This window comes from Sorex fumeus, unplaced genomic scaffold (genome assembly GCF_029834395.1).
Source record: "Sorex fumeus unplaced genomic scaffold, SorFum_2.1 ptg000034l, whole genome shotgun sequence".
In the NCBI taxonomy this organism is placed as follows: domain Eukaryota; kingdom Metazoa; phylum Chordata; class Mammalia; order Eulipotyphla; family Soricidae; genus Sorex; species Sorex fumeus.
The window spans coordinates 4,218,925-4,238,923 of record NW_026606091.1 but is presented as its reverse complement, the minus strand read 5'-3'; the positions used below and the strand labels follow the sequence as shown (position 1 = coordinate 4,238,923).

The 19,999-nt window shown below is 36.6% G+C and overlaps 1 protein-coding gene across 4 annotated transcripts in view; it reads left to right on the top strand.

Annotated features, from left to right (window-relative positions):
- Positions 1-19,999, top strand: part of NFIB (nuclear factor I B) — a 250,217-nt gene that overhangs the window by 119,564 nt on the left and 110,654 nt on the right. The window lies entirely within an intron of this gene.

Sequence of the window (19,999 nt, the reverse complement as noted above, 5' to 3'; positions counted from 1 at the left end):
CTATATTTAGAGAAACAGAAGCCACTTTGCAATTTTTGTGTGAGTTTTGGAGACGGCATAGAACAATTTCACAGAAAATAAAAAGAAAATGTGCCCAACCACTGAGCACACCCTTTAATTGCTCTTACCAAGCCTGCAGACAACTCTCTAGAGGGAAAATTAAGATCCTGGCCCTTGGTCCCTGGATTCATGCTGTTAGCAGGAACAGTAGGGAGCGGTTTATTTGCACAATGCCCTCTGCTCTCCTTCTCCCTGTGTGACTCTCTAGTTTAGCAGTAAAAGACCGAGAAAGTAGTGATATTATGTTAATACACATGGATTACATTAGAAAAACTTGAGCCCACTAACGTGAGTCAAAAACAATAGCCGACAGAGTGAAGTTCTGTCATATTCCAGGGTATCCTATGGTGTTTTGTTACAGTTTGGCAGTAGAGTCTGGCTGCGGCTGTGACAATGATTGGAATCCCAGCACTGTATAAGGGTACCCCGGCACCACCAGGTGTGGCTCCTGAGCATTTCTGGAAGTGGACCCCAGGACAAACAAAACATTTGAAGGGGATGCCTAGCAAGAGTGAGCAGAATCTTTTGGGGGCTGGGATGGCACTGGAACTTCCACAGTGGGATTGGTGACCACCACACAGAGAACAGCTCTGTAGCAAAATTCTTGCAATTCCATACTATTTTGTAAACCAACCAGTGATGAGTCAATGAAAAAGCAAGAGTTTGAAAAATAAAATGACGAAAGTATTAGAAAGTTTTTTTTGTTGTTGTTGTTTGGGGTTCCCCAAATGGACTAACGGTCACACTCAGTGTGCCATGTAGACCTCAGAGCTCTGAATGAAAATACGGGAGCAACTGTAATGCCTCTCAATTAAAAACATAAACACTCATGAGGCTTTCATAAAAGCAAAATGTCTTGAGGCATCACTGAACCCCCGTGCCTCTTCACTCTGTTTTCTCTCTCCAGCCCTTGCTGCCCTAGGATGGTGCTTCACCACTTCCTCAAGGAAGCACCACACCAACAGCAGCAAATTAAGTTTCCAAAAGTAAAGTTGGATCCTGTTTAAGTAGATTAGGGTCTGGCATACCGTTTAACTTTATCAGGCATTTAAAGCGGAGGATGTACACTGCAGCCAGCTGTGACTTGCCAATTAGCTGGGCTTTCCCCACTGTTTCTGGTTTGGCAGCGACAAGGTGGTTCACCCTACCGCACTGCTGCCTGCCAAGGACACATGGCCAGCTCCCGGCTTCCTGTCTTCCTCTTTGTGTACTGGCCTTGCCTTCCAGGGAGCTGCCAAGTCAACATTGCCAAACTCTTCCTTCGGAAAGGTCAAGCAACCTCAAGTCACCTGTGCCAATGTTTGTGTTTTCTTTTTAATCCTTCTGTGTTCTACTGGGAGAAAAGTGTTCAAATGAGCATGCAGAGTGGAAACTGAGGTCACTTTGGATCACTTGGATAGAGCAATAGAACCCGAAGAATCCTCTGGCCCGTCAGGGTATGATGTTTCGAGTCGAATGCTATTTAAAGCTCTGTGAAGTGTGATAGAGTTCAGAATGGTTCAATGTGGATTTGGATTGAGTTTGCTTTTTAGGATTCACTATACACATGTGATTTTTGGCTGAAGCTTGCTCATGCTGCATCACATGGCAGGGCGAGAAAGAAAAGTGGAGATTGGTCTTGGCGTGAGGACCACATTTCTTTTTTTTTTTTTTCAGGACTCTCTAGTCACATACTACATTTTTTTTGCCTTCCAGTTTGGTGTCTGAGAGCCAGCAGCCTTGTACACAGTCTGAGAACAGTGCCCAAGAGAGTTAACCTGGGGGGATGGTACTGCAAGTGCCCCCTCTTGGCCCCAGTACTTCTGTATGAGTCATAGCTATTGAGGGGGAGGCAGAAGGATCAGCATTTTAACAGGCCTCTCAAATGACTGACTTGGACGCTCATTAAACTTTGTGGTTTGAAACTGAGCTTTGAAATACCTGGTGCTTAATTTGAATTTTGAGATTATATGTGATCTACCACCATCAGTGGCAGTAAGTAAATTTCAGGACGTTAAAAATTTGAAAAAAAAAAGAATGACTAATAAGAGACTATCCAAATAATTATTTCTTATTTTAATCTTGTTTTAATGTTTATGGTAGGAGTATCTCTAAGATATATGGCCTTCAGAAGTTCTCCATAGAACAACTGTAGGGGGTGTTTCCCTACCCAGAGAGATGCGTCTTGGAGTTGGGCAGTGTGATGAGTGTCGGGAATATCTGTCATAAATGGAAAATGGATTGCGGCTAGAGTGAAAGTATAGTTGTAGTCCTCTTACCTTGTCTTCAGTTTAACTGGGTCTAATCCCCAGCACCCCAATGGTCCCCTGAACGCCTCAAGGAGTGATTGCTGGGCACAGAGCCAGGAGTATGCCTTGAGAACCTTTGGGTGTGGCCAAAAATAAAAAAGAAAATTGGGTGTCTACTGTTTTCTAATGTAAATTCATTTCATTCTTTACTGTGAAAAGTCTGGTTGAGGAAGAGGGGCCCTAGAAGTACCTAAAATTGAACAACCTATGAATTTTCCTCATAGTGTTCAAAAGAGGAGACTATATGTTCTACCTGTGGACTCCAGGAAAGTTCAACATAGCTCCAGTGTTCTGGATTTTTAATTCAAAATGGTCTATAGTGTTTCATTCCTAAACTCTGTTTTGTTTCCCTTTGTGCCTTGTGTACCTTGCATCTGCCTTGTAGCCTTGAACTTTTTTTTCCTCATTGTTTCATAGCATTCCTAGAGCTGGACCCAAGTTACCTTTCTAATTGTACCATTTATTTTTCCTAAATCAGTTCCAAAATTTGCTGAAAAGCTACAGCCTCAGGGACACCTCTGCCTTTCTGACATGACTAACGGACATTATGCTGATTTGGAACACATGTTCTGTCATCATTTACCTAGAGCCTTTGGTTCCAAATGTGCAGCTTCATCATCTTACATTGAAAAGAAATGGTACATATTTTTTTAAACTCCTCCTTTGCCTCCCCTTGAACTATCGTCTTTTTTAACAGTAATAGGAAATGTGGTTATGGGTGTAATTGCCAGGAGACAACTGCACCCTAGAGGACTGGCAGAATTTTCTCTGTGTCTGAGGACTGGGCTCCATCAAGAAGCTCCATTTGCAAATAACTCAATTACAATAATAACAACAATGTCTTTATTTTTATGGCAACTTTCCCTATAGAGATCAAAGTAAGTCAGAGACGTCCTATCAGATTCATTGTTCTAATACCCCAGTGGGCTGGAATAAGAAAGTTTTATTACAATTCATTTGGAGATGGGTGTTTGAGAGGGAGAGAGGTTATGTGACATCCCAGAGGTCACCAAGGAAGTCGGTAGGGGAACTACAATGAAATATCAGGGTTTCTTGTTACTCTGCAAGTTATCAAGCTATGGTTGTTGATTTTTTTCCCTTTAGGCAATTGTAAAAGATGAGAATAAAGCACAGTCATTTTTAGGATGGCAAAATAATGTGGGTAAAAGTGCTTTGAAAATGGTGAAGATATTGCTTCTGCCATTATTACTTGGTACAAATAGAAGAAAAGAGTCTTCTTGCATTATCTAATTGTTCTGTCATAGATTATATGGAGTTTTCAAAATTGTATTGGCCCAAACAATCATTCATTTTGATCTTTAACGAAAGAATAATGGAAGAATGTATTATGCTTATAAATGAAGTAATACATGTGTCTTTAAAGCGCTCCGTAATTTTTAAAGAATTCCATGAGACTGATAATAAACTCAACAGGTAAATGAAGTGGAATATTACAGTTTTTCAAAGCTAAATAAACCACCTGGCAATAAGTGCAGCCAAATAGACTTTTGTTTGTAAAGGTTTTGATGTTATAAGCCCCCATAGTTTTGTGACTGGCTGTGATAAATTTAGTCTGTTATTATTATTTTTTGTGGGAATAGGAGAATTGGGAGTAAAATTGCTACTAATCTTCCAGGCTGATTTCAAAGAGTCTTGGAGGACACATTCTCTGGGGAGGCGACAGGATTACCTTGATGTTCTTAATTACTATTGTTTGGCTGTGGTTGATGATGGTGTATTTGGGGGTGGGGCTGTTGACTCCTCAAGTGTCCAGTGTACTGGTCTTGGGGACAGTTATAAGTGGCAGCAGCATTCCTTCCCTTGAACTGGATTTTCTTCTCCTACACTGGTAAGCTGAGAAAGTAAAAATGCCCCAATTTGATTAGGTCTTTTTTCAATGAGAAAAAAGAAGTTAAGCAAAATATAGATACTTGTGGTTAAAGCTCTCCTAGATTTTCAAAGTGCTAGGGTGAGTTCCTGTTCTTCCTTTTAACCAAGTAAGAGAAGCTATCTTCCACTTACCCTAGATCCTCCCTTTCAGTCTCCAGGGAAGAGTAATGGCCTTGAGACTTTATCTCATCATCACTGCACCTCTTGTTGTGTCTTAATGCCTAATGAATGCTAAACTGAAAATGAATCCAGGTAAACAGTGAACAGGAAATAGAGTTCAACTACTCTGATCCTGCTTCTAAAATAACTTAGAAAGAAAATATGCATCTTTTAGGAGTACGTTTAGCATGGCCAGGGCTGGAGGTGAAGCTTTTCTCCAGCAATTGACTAGAATATATCTGCTCATTTATCCCAATTTTGGTAATTGCTGGGTTATAGCGGTAAAGAACTTAGAGTCACGACTTTGTTGTTATCCATTTCTTTTTCAGTGGAAGGTTGTTATTATTTAAAAAAAATAATTTCTAGGGGTTGGAGAGATAGCACAGCGGGTAGGGCGTTTGCCTTGCACACGGCTGACCCGGGTTCGATTCCCAGCATCCATGACTTCTTTTCTTTTCTTTCTTATTTTTTTATTTTTGTCTATTGCATTTAATTCTTCATGGTATGACATACATACACAAACTGTCAACAGTCGAATTCCTGTTCAGGGACAAGAAAGCTGAGCACTGTTGCCATTGTAAAGATTCAGGGTCATTTTGAATGGTGATCTAATGTGAGGACAAAGCTTTAGACATGTCATCTAGTGTAGTGTAGCCTAGAGTCAGGTTGAGTTTGGACTCCTGACTTCACTGCAGTCACTGCACCACTAGATAAACCAACCTAAGTAAATAAATGAGAAAGATTAAGCATAAAATAATGTCTTTTCCTGTATAGCTTATGTTTTCAAGAAAATAGAAAAGCCAGAAATCACCATTTTTAGGAGAAGATTTTTGTCTCACATCTTTGCAAAATTAGCTCAATTTTTAAACCCCATCTTCACTTCATTAAAGTATTCCTTAGAGAACTTGCTAAAAAGTCATGTGTTTTGTCAACAAGATGTAAAATGATAAGTATGTATTTTAAAGAATCATTATTCTTTATTTCATGTCTTATACTACATCACAAAAAGAAGCACAGGACAGAGATTTGCAACTTGGTGATAGAACCTGGAATATAAAAACTTGTTGACTTATTAGCTGGTTGCCATTCTTAATTTAGCTATAGTAGGAATCCTTGAGTTCTTCTGTTGCTCATTGGTTCTATGACTAAATGTAAAGGAATGGCATAAGTTCAAATCTTGGACAGAGAGACAACAGTTAGCCCTTTTTGGTGCATACATTGGCATTCTCAGTCAAAAAGCTAAGACTTATATAGGCTTAGGACAAGACGTTTTCCTTTTAGGACAGGAATTAATACATTCTGCAGATGCTTAAGGTGATTATGAGAGGAAGCAGCATAGGAGGGGTAGAGAAGATGAGTGATAAGAGAAGAGATAGAGAGCAAGGAGATAAGGGAAGATAGAAAGTGAGTTGAGGTGGTATGAACCACTTAAGCATCAAAAAATATATAAGCATTTGTTAAAAGAATGGATAGTATCGCTGGAAACAAACATTTGGACTTTGAAAACAAAACTGAAGTTCCTGTGTGTGTGTATGTGTGTGTGTGTGTGTGTGTGTGTTTTGTGTGTGCGTGTGTGTGTGTTTGTATAGGTAGGGTTTGGGGGTAGGGAAGGGGTGTTAGTAGACATTATAGGACAGTGGTGGGGGATGTTGATACTTTGATTACTGTGAGATAGTCATTTTGTTCACCAAAAGCATAGACATTAACATTATTATAACCATGTCACCTCTACAAAAACAAAATATTTAAAGAAATATTTGCCTATAAGCTATCAGAATGTTATTATATATTCTATAACATTTGTAAGTGAACAGAAATTTTGTGTTTCATTGGTTTTTGATCTAATCTTCAAATATATCATTTGAAAGTGGAGATTTATTCTTGGATGGTACCTCTTTAAGCCTATTTCTGGGTCTGTTACATCTGCCATTCTTTTAGTTATCTGCCTAAAGGCCCTCCCGTTGATCATCGATTTGCTTGAGCGGGCCCAGTAACGTCTCCATTGGAGACTTTGTTGTTACTGTGTTTGGCATATCGAATACGTCACTGGGAGCTTGCCAGGCTCTGCCGTGCGGGCGAGATACTCTCGGTAGCTTGCCGGGCTCTCCGAGAGGGGTGGAGGAATCGAACTCAGGTCGGCCATGTTGGCTGCGTGCAAGGCAAACGCCCTACCGCTGTGCTAATTTAGTATCATTTGTGTAAGTCTGACTCTGAGAGCTTTGCGTGTCTGTGTCATAGTTCTCAAATCACCAAATCCACACGCCTCTGTAGCACTATGGGTTATCTGGCTAAAATTTAGATTTATTGTTTTATCTGGCATCAGGCTTCCTAGCCTTCATTTCTCATTAGCTGAGAAATTCAAGGATAGTTTCAAGTATTGTGGTCTCAGCATTAGACCATGGCTTTAAATATCTGTGCACGGTGTATACTGTGTATTATAGTAATTATCTCTTGGGTTGTCCATAGAATACATCCTTACTGGAAACAAATAAATACATATCCATACTGGAAACAAAAGGGGAATGTGGATATGGCTTAAGCACATACTTAGCACGTGTGACACCCTAAGTTTGATCCCCAACAGTGAATGTTCCCTTCCCCAGAACTGCCTGGTATGACCCTTATAAAAATAGGCTGTGTGTACAAAAATGTGGAAAATCTTTTGTTTTGTTTTGTTTCCTGACTGTTCCTCATGATTATCTTTATTTAAACTATAACCCATTTTAAAATTTAATACATATGCATATGTAGTAACTTTTGTTTTGATACAGATTGACAGATAGATTTCATTCTTAGGTCTTTGGTTGTTTGCTCAGGGCTTATTCCTAGCTCAGTATTCAGGGATCGCCCTTGGTTGTGCTCAGGGAACCATCTGTTGTCCCAGAGATTTCCACATTTTTGTACACACACCCTATTTTTGGCTATGTGCAAGGCAACTACCTTAACTCCTATACTATCTGCTGACTTCTCATACTTAGGTTTTAAGGAATTAATAATAGTGATTTTTAGTTGAAGCAGTATTCATATGATATTTGAATAGTCCAAGGGAGAAAATATTCCAAGCTAAGATGACAAGAAATAAAACTGTGGAGAGGGATTGGAGGGTTTAAAAGACCAGAGAAGAAACAGGAGCATTGTAATTCAGTATGCTGCTGGTAGTTGGTGTACCCACCATGCTCTTGGGTTCATCAGATCCACCAGAAATTGTTGGCAACAAGTAGCTGGCCACTGTATGGTTTTCATGATGTCACTTCCCTCTTGGAGACAGGCACCTCGCACTCTGTGACAGGATAAATGTGTTGCAGCTGTTTGCATTCATGGTCAGAAAACTTGGATGTTATGAGTTCACACACTTCCTGATGTACATCAACATTGATATATTTACTCTCTTCTGCAGAGTATTATAGTGAAACATCATAGATCATACAGTTTTGATAGAAGAAAATATATCTTATCTATTCTCGTGACCTTTCCTATGTGAAAGGTCATGCTCATTGTCAGTGAAGTCTTCTGAACTATTTCCTACAGAAAGCAGTAATGTTGAAATTATCTTTCTTTCAAACATGCCTACTGTTCTTATGATATTATATATTGGGGTATATTTCAGATAATTTTTTGCTTACTTCCACCTGAGTCTGGTGGTCATGGTGGTCATTTAGACTGCCAATAAAGAGTTGGAGTTGTGTCATGAGATAAACACATATACAGTATTCTATAAGTATTAGCAGACTCATAATTGATTTAGTGAAGAAACATAATGTTATGTTTGTAGGAGATCACATGCTAGAGAAAAACACAGCTACTGTGCTACTGTCAGAATTTGGATAGAGGATTAACTAGGAGATGGTGAAAAGAAGAAAATAGAAATTCTGGACCGAGGAGTAGTATTATTAGAAGATATACTGATAAAGATGTATTTAGTGCTTGGCATGAAAAATCTAATCTTTTTAAAAGGTGATTATCTTTGTGTGCAGATACCATGCATTACAAAACACTTCGAGATATAGGGTTTCGCACTTAGTAGTGTGTGGTGGCAGTGCTTTTTACTTTTTGAATGAAAATCACACAAATACATGAACTTTATTCATATTCTAAATGATATCATATTTGGTAAAGCTTCCCACTGTTATCTCTATTACCTGACATTCTTTCTTGAGTGATGAATAAGTTAGACTTCAAAGAGTACATTTATCTGTCAGGGTCCAGAAAAATAGGACTCCTAACAGCATGCCAACAGAAAGAATTTCATGGGGAGAGGTAGTTACAATGATATTAAAACAGCTAAAAAGTCAAGTGGCAGGAAGGCAGCCTAAGCATTAGCATTTACAGGAACTCATGCCACTATGACCTGGAAGGGGAAGGAGAGAAGTTGGTGTTCTGTGACTGGAGCTGTCTGGGTGACCTGGGGGCCACAGAGGGAGTTAGTCTGCTGGAAGCAAGCACACAGTGGAGATCTCAGAGAAGCAGAGTGGAAGGATGGGCGGGAACACCTCCACTTTTTCTTTTTTCCCTTGTTCTCCAAATTTCCGACTTGTACCTCTTGTTGGTTGGAGCTAGTAAGAAAAAAAATTGTGAACAGAGCTGGAAATGCAGTTTGTAGAAAAAGAGTAGAAAAAAGGCTTTAAGGACAAGTTGCCATTCTATGGTCATTCCGATTTTGGGGTGGAGTAGGGGCACAGCACTGCTGAGCCAGATTCCTAGCATTAATTTGTGGGATGGATTAAATTTTTATAACATTACCTCGAACCTTTATTACACCACCTTTTCTCACTGCCAAGTTACTGATTTTATAGCACAGCAGGTAGGGTGTTTGCCTTGCACGTGCCCGACCCAGGTTTGATTCCTCCACCTCTTTCAAAGAGCCTGGCAAGCTACCGAGAGTATCCCGCCTGTATGGCAGAGCCTTGCAAGCTCCCCGTAGTGTATTCGATATGCCAAAAACAGTAACAACAAGTCTCACAATGGAGACATTACTGGTGCCTGCTCGAGCGAATCAATGAACAATGGGAGGGCAGTGCCACAGTGCTACTCTAGAATTTTAATTTATGTATTTTCATTATGTGGTTAGATACTTCTGAAATTTCTTCTTGAATGGTATTATTGGTTAATTTCCTAATTTGAACATACATTTTTTTTTAAATTATAGGATGCATTGATCTTCTCTAGCTAGAAGTAATCTTTAGAAACAAAACAGCAGGGGACAGACTCAATTGTTCTCAGGGCAAAGCTCTGATAAAGAATTAATGGGCAACCTTTACTGTCCTTTGGGAATAACAAGGATGAGGGAGGAAAAGATGAACTGTTTTTGGGATCCAGCAATAAGCATAACATAAAAATAAGGATGTGGTTTCTTGTCTTTGTGTGTGTGTGTGTGTGTGTGTGTGTGTGTGTGTGTGTGTGTGATTATTGAAGAAGTTGGATATGCGACGCAGTTTGTTTTATGATTGGAAGGCAATGTCAGTTTTGAAATGGCAGCATAATAATCAATTTGGAAAATTGAACATTAGCCATGTGTAGTGTTATGTGCAGTGAAAATAATCTTTATGATCACAGGAGATGATTCTCCAGTAAAAAGCTTGATGTTGGTCTGTGTTAAAATTGTGTCACATCTGGAAATCATTTCATGTATAAAATTACATAGGTTTGATACCATTCAGGGTTAAGACATATGGATGGGATATTATGCAGACATTATGCTCTTTTTCATACTCTAGATTTAGCTTTGAGATTTTTGACTCATAAGGAGTCGATTTGAATCTCTATTAAAGATAAACTGAGTAAAATGACAAAATAGAAGGAAATTTGAGCACATGGTACAGAGCTCTGCACCCTAATATTCTTGACTTCCTTGAGGTTTTTATTGAATGGGGATTGTTTTGGGCCATACCCTACATTTGTGGGGGCCCCTCCTGACTTGGTACTTATGGGGGTCACTACTGGCCATGCTTGAAGGATTATGTGGTGCCAGGGATCGGACCCAAGTTCTCCACATGCAAATATGTGTTAGGCCTTTGAATTATTTTCCCAGTCCTTAATTCCTTTCCTCAACAATAGTATAGGTGCTGGGAGATAGTCCAAAGGACTGGTGTTCATGCTTTGTATTTTCAGTTTCCAGTATCATATGGTCTCCTGAGCATCACCAAGGATAGTTCTTGAAAACTAGCCAGGACTAACCCTGAGCACTATTGCATATGGCCCCAAAATAATACACATGAAATGAATATAGCAAGTGAATATGTCTCTCATCATTTTTTCTGATTTCATTTATGGCCATAATAATCCATAATAATCAATAGTGGACATTGTGGTAGACCTACTAAGCTATTCATTATTCTGTGTAAAATTGAATGTATTTTTATCTATGTTTTATGGTGACCATTTGAAAAAATATTACTCCATAAAATTATAAAAATATTTTTATTGCAAACTTTTTAGATCCTTCCATCATATTATTCCAGCTATTAGAATAATTCTCATCCTCTCCATTTAAAAACAAATAAAGAGAATCAGGAACAGCAGCAGAGCACATGCCTTGCATTTGTGAGTTCCCAATGCCATCTCCAGCATTACTAAAACCAAAAATAAATAAATAAATAAAAGGAGGAAAAATACCATTAGCTTTTCCTGACTTTTATTTTATTTCATTCACTTTTCTTTCATTTGTAGCTTTCACTTGAAGGAGGAAGCTACTGTCTCCTTATTTGTTTCCTCGTTTTATCCTTTTTTTCTAAAATGTTCATTCACATGATGTATTATTCAAGAAGTTTTATTCCTGGTAAATTAGCTTTTGCTCTGAAAACATGAGAACAGAAGTTCTTTGAACCACTTATCAAGGAACCGTGTTAGGAAATTTAATACCATTATCTGCCACATCAGCAAGCTTCCTGTTTCACCAAGTGACTTCTCTGATTTTTTCTCCCAATATTATGATAGTTATTTTATAAACAACAGCAGCAATGAACATCTGACACACAAATCTGATTTATTAGAAAAATTTATTAGTTTTGTCCCATTCTTTTATTCTAATTATTATTCACCTTTGGATTCAATATGTACCTTTTTATGATATAACATCATTGATTTATGAGCTATAACTTAAAAAAGAAAGAGCAGGGCAAGTTATTAATTATATATAAATAGTAGAGCATATAAAACTATCTGATTTCATTTCCATAAGTTCCAATAATTATTTAAGCATAACAAATTTAAAACTAATTTGACAGTGTCTTTTTACCTAAACTTAAAGGGAAAAATCCCTTCAAATGAAAACTTCTTTTTTATAAATTTAGCACTGCAAAAATGAGGCTGTAACTTTTTGGTTATTGAGCATATTGCTGGTTTTATATTTGTGAAAGAGGTTTAAAACCTTCAAAATTAGAATGTGTGTTGATAATAATCAACCAATAAACAAAAATGAACATTACTGGAGATTTGTTCAGGGAAGTTGATAAGTGCTTTCAGTTTTTCACGCTTTCTATAGCTTGTTCATTGTGAGTAGTGGTTATTTGTTCAGCAAGTATTGGCTGAGAATCTACTATGTGCCAGGAATTATACCAGGATGTATATAAAACTAACATATTTCTGGACCTCACGTATTTTACAGTTCATCAGGAGAGCTGTACATGGAACCAGTTGTTTAATTATCTGTGTTGTCAGTATTTTAAAAAGAATATACTGAGTGAAAAATAGGTGGTTTTGGGGAAATGAGGATCTTAAAAGTTAAATATAAAAATTATGTCCTCACTCAACAAATCCTTATTTTCACATTTGTATTAAGTACTCCTCCCATCCTGTTAATTCTAATCCTGTTGGAAATAACTAAGGCTAAAAACCTTTACCTTTCCCCTAATCCAGTTTTAAGAGAGTGGACAAAATGAAAACTAATTCAGGCATGAAGTATTTTGCTTAGGGTCAGAGTACAAGTGGTTGGCAGTTACTGAATGGAACCCAGGAGCGCTGCCTCTCTCCACAGCTTTGAAAAAACATTTTCTGCTCCTTGAGAAGAAAGATTGCCAGTGAAATATTAGAAAGTCTTAAGTCTGGACTTAATCTAGATATACAATATTATATTAAGTTTTGGGCAAATGCATGAAATGACATAGCACAAAAAGGCCATGTGTACATAGGAATGTGGTATGTGCAGGATTTAGAATAATGCGTGAAGACCCCAGGAACTAATAGAGAGGATAAATACGTCTGTGCCTCGCAGTGTAACAATTGCTATCCTGGACTCTGGAGATAGAACAGCATTTGCTTTCCCTTCTTTTCCTTTTAAGAGAAAATTTAAGACTAATAGGATCATAAATGTTGCATTTGGTTTTGTTAAAATTTTGCATTGATTTTAATTTGCACCCATAATTATGTTCTTGAGTCTGATGACATTCTGGTTTTCATTTCCAGATTTATATTTCACCAACATTCTCTTTGCACTACATACCTTGCTATAAAATGCAGCTTTCTTGATTTCCAAGAAAAAAATATTGTATAGTATAGCTGAAATCCGCAATGTTTCCCAGATGGGTAAGGTAGAGCATGCGTCTCATCTTTTCCTACTTGATCTGGCTGGGGTTTGAAAAGTCCTTCATTGTTTTTATGTGGCAGAGTGCAATGGCAAATTGTTTCTTAAAGTGTGCATTGGTGTGTTTGTCTAATAATATGAGATATGTGCAACATTTATGAAAAATTATAAATCTTGCAACTCTCTTCAAAAACTTAAAATACAGCTGGAAGTATTTTTGCTTCCAACAAACATGCAATCTTCATAAAATTGGAAAAGAAATGTTTTGAATAAATAATGTTTTGGTTTATTTCTCTCTATAGCGAGAACTTTTTTAGTCAAAATCACGCTATAAAACTTCTCCCCACCTCCCCCCCATACCAACACCCTTGCCTCTGTATTTATATTTTGCTGGTGCATTAAAATTTTTTTTTTTATTTCTGTGTGCCAGATTGCTTTGCCTTATTTTTAAAGATAGAAAACTGGATTTGCTCCCAGGGACTCTTTTTCTAACTAGGCCAGTTTAAAAACTAAACAAGGATTGAGTCAGTTAATTAATTTAAATGAGATTACAAATCAAAAACATATTACGAAATCTTGGTTTAATTACCACATTTTATTTATTTAATTGAAAACACACTACAGAAAGTTAGCAGTCTGGACAGTGACCGGTATGGTGTCTTTGCATTCTATAGACTAAAAGACTTTGAAAGCAAAAGTGTAGATGATCCTGGTTGTGACCTTTGGTTCACTCAATCCCTGAATCAGTAGAGAGTTATTGAACTTAATCGTAGGCCAGAAAGGTCAGATGTGATTATCCCTGCTTTAATTTGTATGTGTGTGTTGGGGTGGGGGGTATGCTAGTTACTGTAGCAGTGCAAATCTCTGGTTAGAGGTTGTTATCAGGTTTAACCTAGGCAGAGATATTTCTGTCTGTGTTAGTCAATAATAGCTCCTTAGAACAGTTTTGATTTGCTCTCCTATGAGTATGTAATTTTTTTCTCATAAATTTCAGTGCTCATGTTATTTTCAGCTAATTCCTCATAGACAAATTTGGGGGTTAAGCCAAAATCTTTATTTCGATCATTGAAATAAAATGTTTTGAACCTAATCTTTCTGTTAATTAAACTAAAAAAGGTGTGTATGTGGGACGGGTGAATTTTTTAAAGGAAATTTTAATAAGGGGACTAGTAGAATGCATGGGAATAAGAAATAGAGGCTACATTGCGTATATATTCTCTTGATTTATATTTTTGTTCAGTGAATTAAGTTACTTTATAAGAAGTTTAGCTTAGCTTCTTTGAAGTTGCTAGTTTTGCTATATTGAACATGTATTTTAAATTCAATATTGATCAAGAGAAAAAGAGATCTGAAGTTATGAGCTTTTAAATGGGAAATATAGACAAAAAGGCATTATAAAAATGTAGTAGGTTATATTTCACAAGTATTATTTTGGTTCAGCTGAAAGTATTCTGAAAGGATTGATTTCTCTTCCTGCTGAGAATTGTGTTTCGGAGAAGATTCAGCAAAAAATATATCAAGGATTCCATTTACAAATTGACAGAGTTAACACTTCTCATGGATAGCTTGTTAGCCAAGTTTGGTAGTGAAGTGGATGCCATCTAATGTAATGTCCTATTGAGAAGAGACAGAGAGACAGAAGGAGAGAGGGAAAGAGAGCACCAGAGTAAGTAAGCATTTTCCCAAACATTTTCACGCTGATGAGAGAAAAGTACTTAGTTTCTATTTTCTTGGGTTTCTTTAATAAATATTTAATACAGAAACAGGAGTAGACTATAGTTTTGCATCATAAGTTTGATGAAGCTAAAGAAGATCATGACTTAAATTGAAGCTGTAGTGTTTTTAACAATGCTGGAAAGAAAGGTGGCAACTTATATAACTAAAATCATGATTCCATAAGACAAACTCACTATAAATCATAGGCTAATCAGCCCTAGTAGAGAGACAAATGCCCAGATAAGACATGCCATCACTGTCGACAGCTGAAAGTAGGAGATGAGAAGTTTGCCCCAGGAGAATAGTTTTCTCCTGCTCCCTTTAAAAAGGTGTATACTGTTTTCTTATCTTTTGTAAGACAAGGCATTATATTTTATAGTGTGTTAGAAAAAAATGTTTTCTATCTCTTCTCTCAAGCTTTCGTTTCTTGTATCACGAATTAGCTCTTTTTATGTGACTCTTTCACATACATTTAATTTATAAGAATATAGGCTTTTAGGTTTTTTGGCAATTAATAATGTTTTGGAGAGAAAGAAAGAGCTATTCTAAGCCTTAAAAAAGTCTTGGTATTCTTTAGATGACAATGGGTCATTTCTTTACCTGCTTAAGGCAAAAGGATATGACAAAGGGGCCTTTTTTCATATGATGACTAATTTTAGTTCTAGCAAAAGGCTATCTGTAGTTTAACAGGTTACAGTGCAGGTTTCATTTACTCTTCTCATACTCCTTGATATAAAAGCTATATTGTTGTAAAATGATAGAAATTTTGGAACTAGAAGGAATTGACAAGTCTCCTTGTTTACTTCCTTTTTTGGACTGAAAGGACTATAAATTAAAAGCATAATTCTTACATTTGGTTTTCCTGTTGATATTCCAGTTTTAGTGTCAGAAAATAAAAGAAACTGTGATAAAGTCATCTAAAGGTAGAAAGACACCTCATTTATAAAGATCATGAAAAGCTTCTTCTCCTGCTTGCAATGCCACCTGACTCTTACTGAATGTTCCTTCTCTGTGGAGGAAAGAACCCAAAATTAATTTCTGATTCAAAATCATTCCTCCTGTATTACTTCTTCCCATTTCCAAATAGCCCTTCAGGAGGCAAGAGAAGCAACTGTGCCTTCAGAGACCCGACCGAGAACTGGGCCTCATTCCCTTTCTTGCCACAAATAATTTGTTCTTTGACTTTTAGTTAGTGTATGCCTATGGACAGAGGGGCATGCCTTGTTTTTGTGCATATTTTCAGTTTGTGGATCAATTGTTTTCTGGTCATTTGGTTTACTAAACCAAACGTGTCAAGTACTAGAGCAAAGATTAGGTTAAGTAGAGCAGGATTTCTGTCTTCAAACGACTTCAGAAACTAAATGAGATGACCTTAACATGGAGGGTTAAGAAAAAAAGAGTGGTGGCCAAATAAAAAAAAATTAGGGATATTAAGTGTAGGTGACATACATGGAACGAAAAGGCTTAAAGTATCAACAAAGTTTTGTTAGATGCCAGATCAAGGTAACTTGAATGACATACAAAATTTTTGTAGTATTTTTTTTTAGATTTTTATAGTTTTCTTTTCCCCTAGGGAGTATTTGTAATACACTTAAGAATTTTAGAAGTTAAGTGGGTAATCAGTTTATTTTAAAAAAAAGATCTCGCAGAGATTAGAAAGGCACAGACTTTGCTTATTTCTCAAGACGGTTGCTTACTTACTGTTGCTTTGAAGACTCAACATGATGTTTTTCATGACACACCCTTGCCATTCCTTACTAGGAAGAATGGAATAACTGATTGTTCATTCTTAATAGGTGCTATTTTAATAACACATATCATAATAAACTATTTTTTCTCTTGACCAGCCTCTGAGTTTTAGAATGTATTTTTTATTCTTTTTAACATATGTTAAAGCTTACTAAAATTAAATATAAATTTAATAAGAACTTATGGAGGACCCATTGTTTTTCAAACTTCAACAAATAAAGTACAAAATGTGCTCCATAAATCTTATTTATCTGCATTTTAATTGATACTTGCATTATGGTATTCAAATTTTTTTCACAGCTGCATTAGAGGGTTAAATTAATTTACACCAGAAACATAAGTGCTCAGTACCAAAAATTTGAAAGGCCATTATTTATTATCTTATGTAGTTAACAAACATTTATGGGACTTGTACCAGATCATTATTAAAATTTCATTTTAAAAAACAGTTCAATGATGATGATAATAATATCTATCCAACTTAAGTAGAAAGAAGAAAAAAGCAGTATTTAAAATTTCTGATCAAGCTTTTGATGGATGATTCGATAAAAAATGGAACGGAAGATGAAAGTTAGGGGAGTTTATATTTCCCAGGAACATTTAATTCTATTGAAGATGATTTAGTTTTGGATGATTTTAAGATTGCATCACAATGACTCGAGAGGCAGTTTGTGTTAAGGGTGGTGCACATAGAGAACATGTGTTTTAATAGTTGCCATGTGACGTTGGAAAAGCCAGAATCTTCTGCAAAATGGGGTTATTTGGGAAGCCAAGTCACTCCTTAGGTACATTTTAGGTATTAGAAAAACCATGAAAGATTAGTCAAAAGAATAGACAAAAGAAAGAGCCAGTGAAAAATTGATAAAGATCATGGAGGGGTGAAAACTTGCTTTTCTCCTACAGAATCTTTAAAGTTAGAATATCATTAACTATATTTCTCCAAGAAGCAATATTATTTGTTTTAAAATACAGTAAGGGAATATGACATTTTCAGGAGTATACAATGTAAAATATAGTCCAGTCTGAAAAAGACAAGAAAATGTGGAAAATTCTGATTGAGATCAAAGAGGAGGAAATGAAATGTGAAGGAAATAAGTGAAGACTGACTGGTTTAGTTCTGTCTCCCAGATCCATTTTGAGGTGTCTCTCCTCCCCTCGAAATCTTTCTTCTAAATTCAAGACCCTTGCTAAGGGGCAACTCACGGGTCCTATTTTCACTAGCCTTGTTCCTAAAAGATTTGAATCTTGTAGAAGCTAGTTGTCAATGACTGATATTTGCTGTCTTTTGAATTTGACAGGACTAAGACATTTATCTAAGAGTAGTCTGGAGGGTACACACTTAGTGATGCTCAGTTGATTTATCACAGACATGCTTAGGTGCTTATACTGTGATGGACAGAATTCAGTCATGTTCTTTCTTGGAAATCTGTAAAACATAGTAATTACTCTTTGGATGTGGACTCTGTGTTTAACAGTGTATTTTATTAATTGTATAGTATCTATCTGACCTATGTTTGAAGCCCTATATGATAAAATATTTGTGATGATTCAGTGAAGTACAAGTGTAGATATTATTATTATTATTATTATTATTATAGTTTTAAAGATCAAGACTTAAAGGTCCTAAGAGTTAAATGCTTTTGCAAAATTGATACTCCTGGTGAGGGCAGAGCCAGGATTCACTCTAACATATTGAGTGCACACACATATGTGGGGCTTGAGCAAATGATGGAAGTGGTGAACTCAAACCTTTGCGTACAGAGTAATCTGACCTAGATGCTGAATTGGGAGACTTTTAGATGTGGTCTGAATAATTCACTCTCTGAAGTTAACCACAATAACAGTTCATTTTTGGTTTCTTTGCCAACTGTGACTCCCTGGTTACTTCCTTTTCCAGCAGTTGGAATTAAGTGACTGATATTGGGTGACATAAGTGTTAAGAGCAGATTATAATGTTAGAATTCACAGTCTAACATCAAAAAGTAAATGTTTTCTTGCTTACTCTTTGAGGAGGCCTTCTTTTCTATTTAGAGGCGCGAGCATATGTGATTTTAATTCATCAGAGGCCTTAGATCTTGGGGTCCGAGGGAAAAAATCTACCTCTGTGTAGCGGTTAAAATCAGATCACTTTAGAAAGTGGGGTTCTTATTAAAAACAAATCTCTGATTCAAATGTAAGGTTTTCTTGAACTTTCAATTGCTTGTGGTATGTTACTAATTTTTTAATTAAATAATTTTGTTATGTTAGAAATAGGAGGAAAAAGGAGAAATCAGCATAAAAAAGTATTTTTTTTCCCCTAAATTGAACACCATTGTTTAAACTGAATCCTTCCTTGGGAATAGAAGTCTTCATTCTTTACTCTACAGGACCCAAATTTTAGCAAGTAGATGTCAGGAAAGTATTCTGTGCCATTCTTAAGCTAATTCAGTTAAATACTCATGGAGAGTTTACAAGTTTGACAGCCCTGACAATCTCAGCCTGGCTCATATTGTATCATCTTAAAGGCAGCATTAGTCAACTGGATGGGTACCTGTCTAGACCATCATAAATGTGATGTGGCTTTTGAAGGAGAACTGAAGTATGGGAAGGCCTTGGTTAGTGGGTATGTTAATATGCATTAGTAGGAACTCTTCAAAATGTTAGTTACTTGAAAAGTTAAACTGGGATATAGCATCAATACTTGGGTATTTCCCAGGGGAACACTAGGCCGATAAAGCTAAGACTGTAGCAAAATAACATAATTTATCATTTTTATGTAACTATCATACGCTATGCCTGGAAAATGGCCAATATTGTACCATCTTTTACAGGAATGGAGAAACAGAAGATTGATCTCCTAAGTTATAAGTCACTGACTCTTGACTCAATTCCAGAAAAAGTATTAGAATTTATAGGAGATGATAAGACAAGCTTTTTAGAGAATACCCAGTTCTCTGAATCTGTCTAACAGGAGACTCTGGTCAGAATTCACACTGCAAGGAGTAACTCTCACCTGCAACTCTACTTCTGTTTTGAAAAATCAGAGCAATTGGTGGACAAAGTGAAAAGCATTAACCATATTTATTAACATTTCATGTTGTGAGACAAAAAGAAATAATGTTAAGGAAGTGGGATAAAAGCAAAATTCTGATCTAAGCATTAAATCTTATTAGCAGGCATGAGGCAAAGGGCAGACATAAATGATTGTGTTTTATTACAGAGCTAATCTAACAATATTTCCTTACATTTAATAGTAGAAACAGCAATTGCAAATGTGCTAATCATGTCTTGGAGGAACAGAATAACCCTGCTTTAAGAAAAGCATACATTTTATTATTTGTTTATTTTATTTTATTTTATTTTTGCTGAATTAAGACTGGATCCTTCTCTTGGCTTAGGTACAATGCAAAGTTTCAGAGCAGAGACTTGTCTGTAGCCACCTAACAAATTTTGTTGAATTTCACTCCCAAGTTCAAAATTGCCTTTTGTAGGCAAGCAAAGAGGCTAAGGAATCTGAGCCATCCATTGCTCCAGCATTTCCTGAAATCTTTGTGCATTCATAGCCAGGAACGGCAGGCACACTGAGGAAGACACAAAAGGAGTAGACAGGATCTCTGCCTCTATTTAGGAGCATGCAATT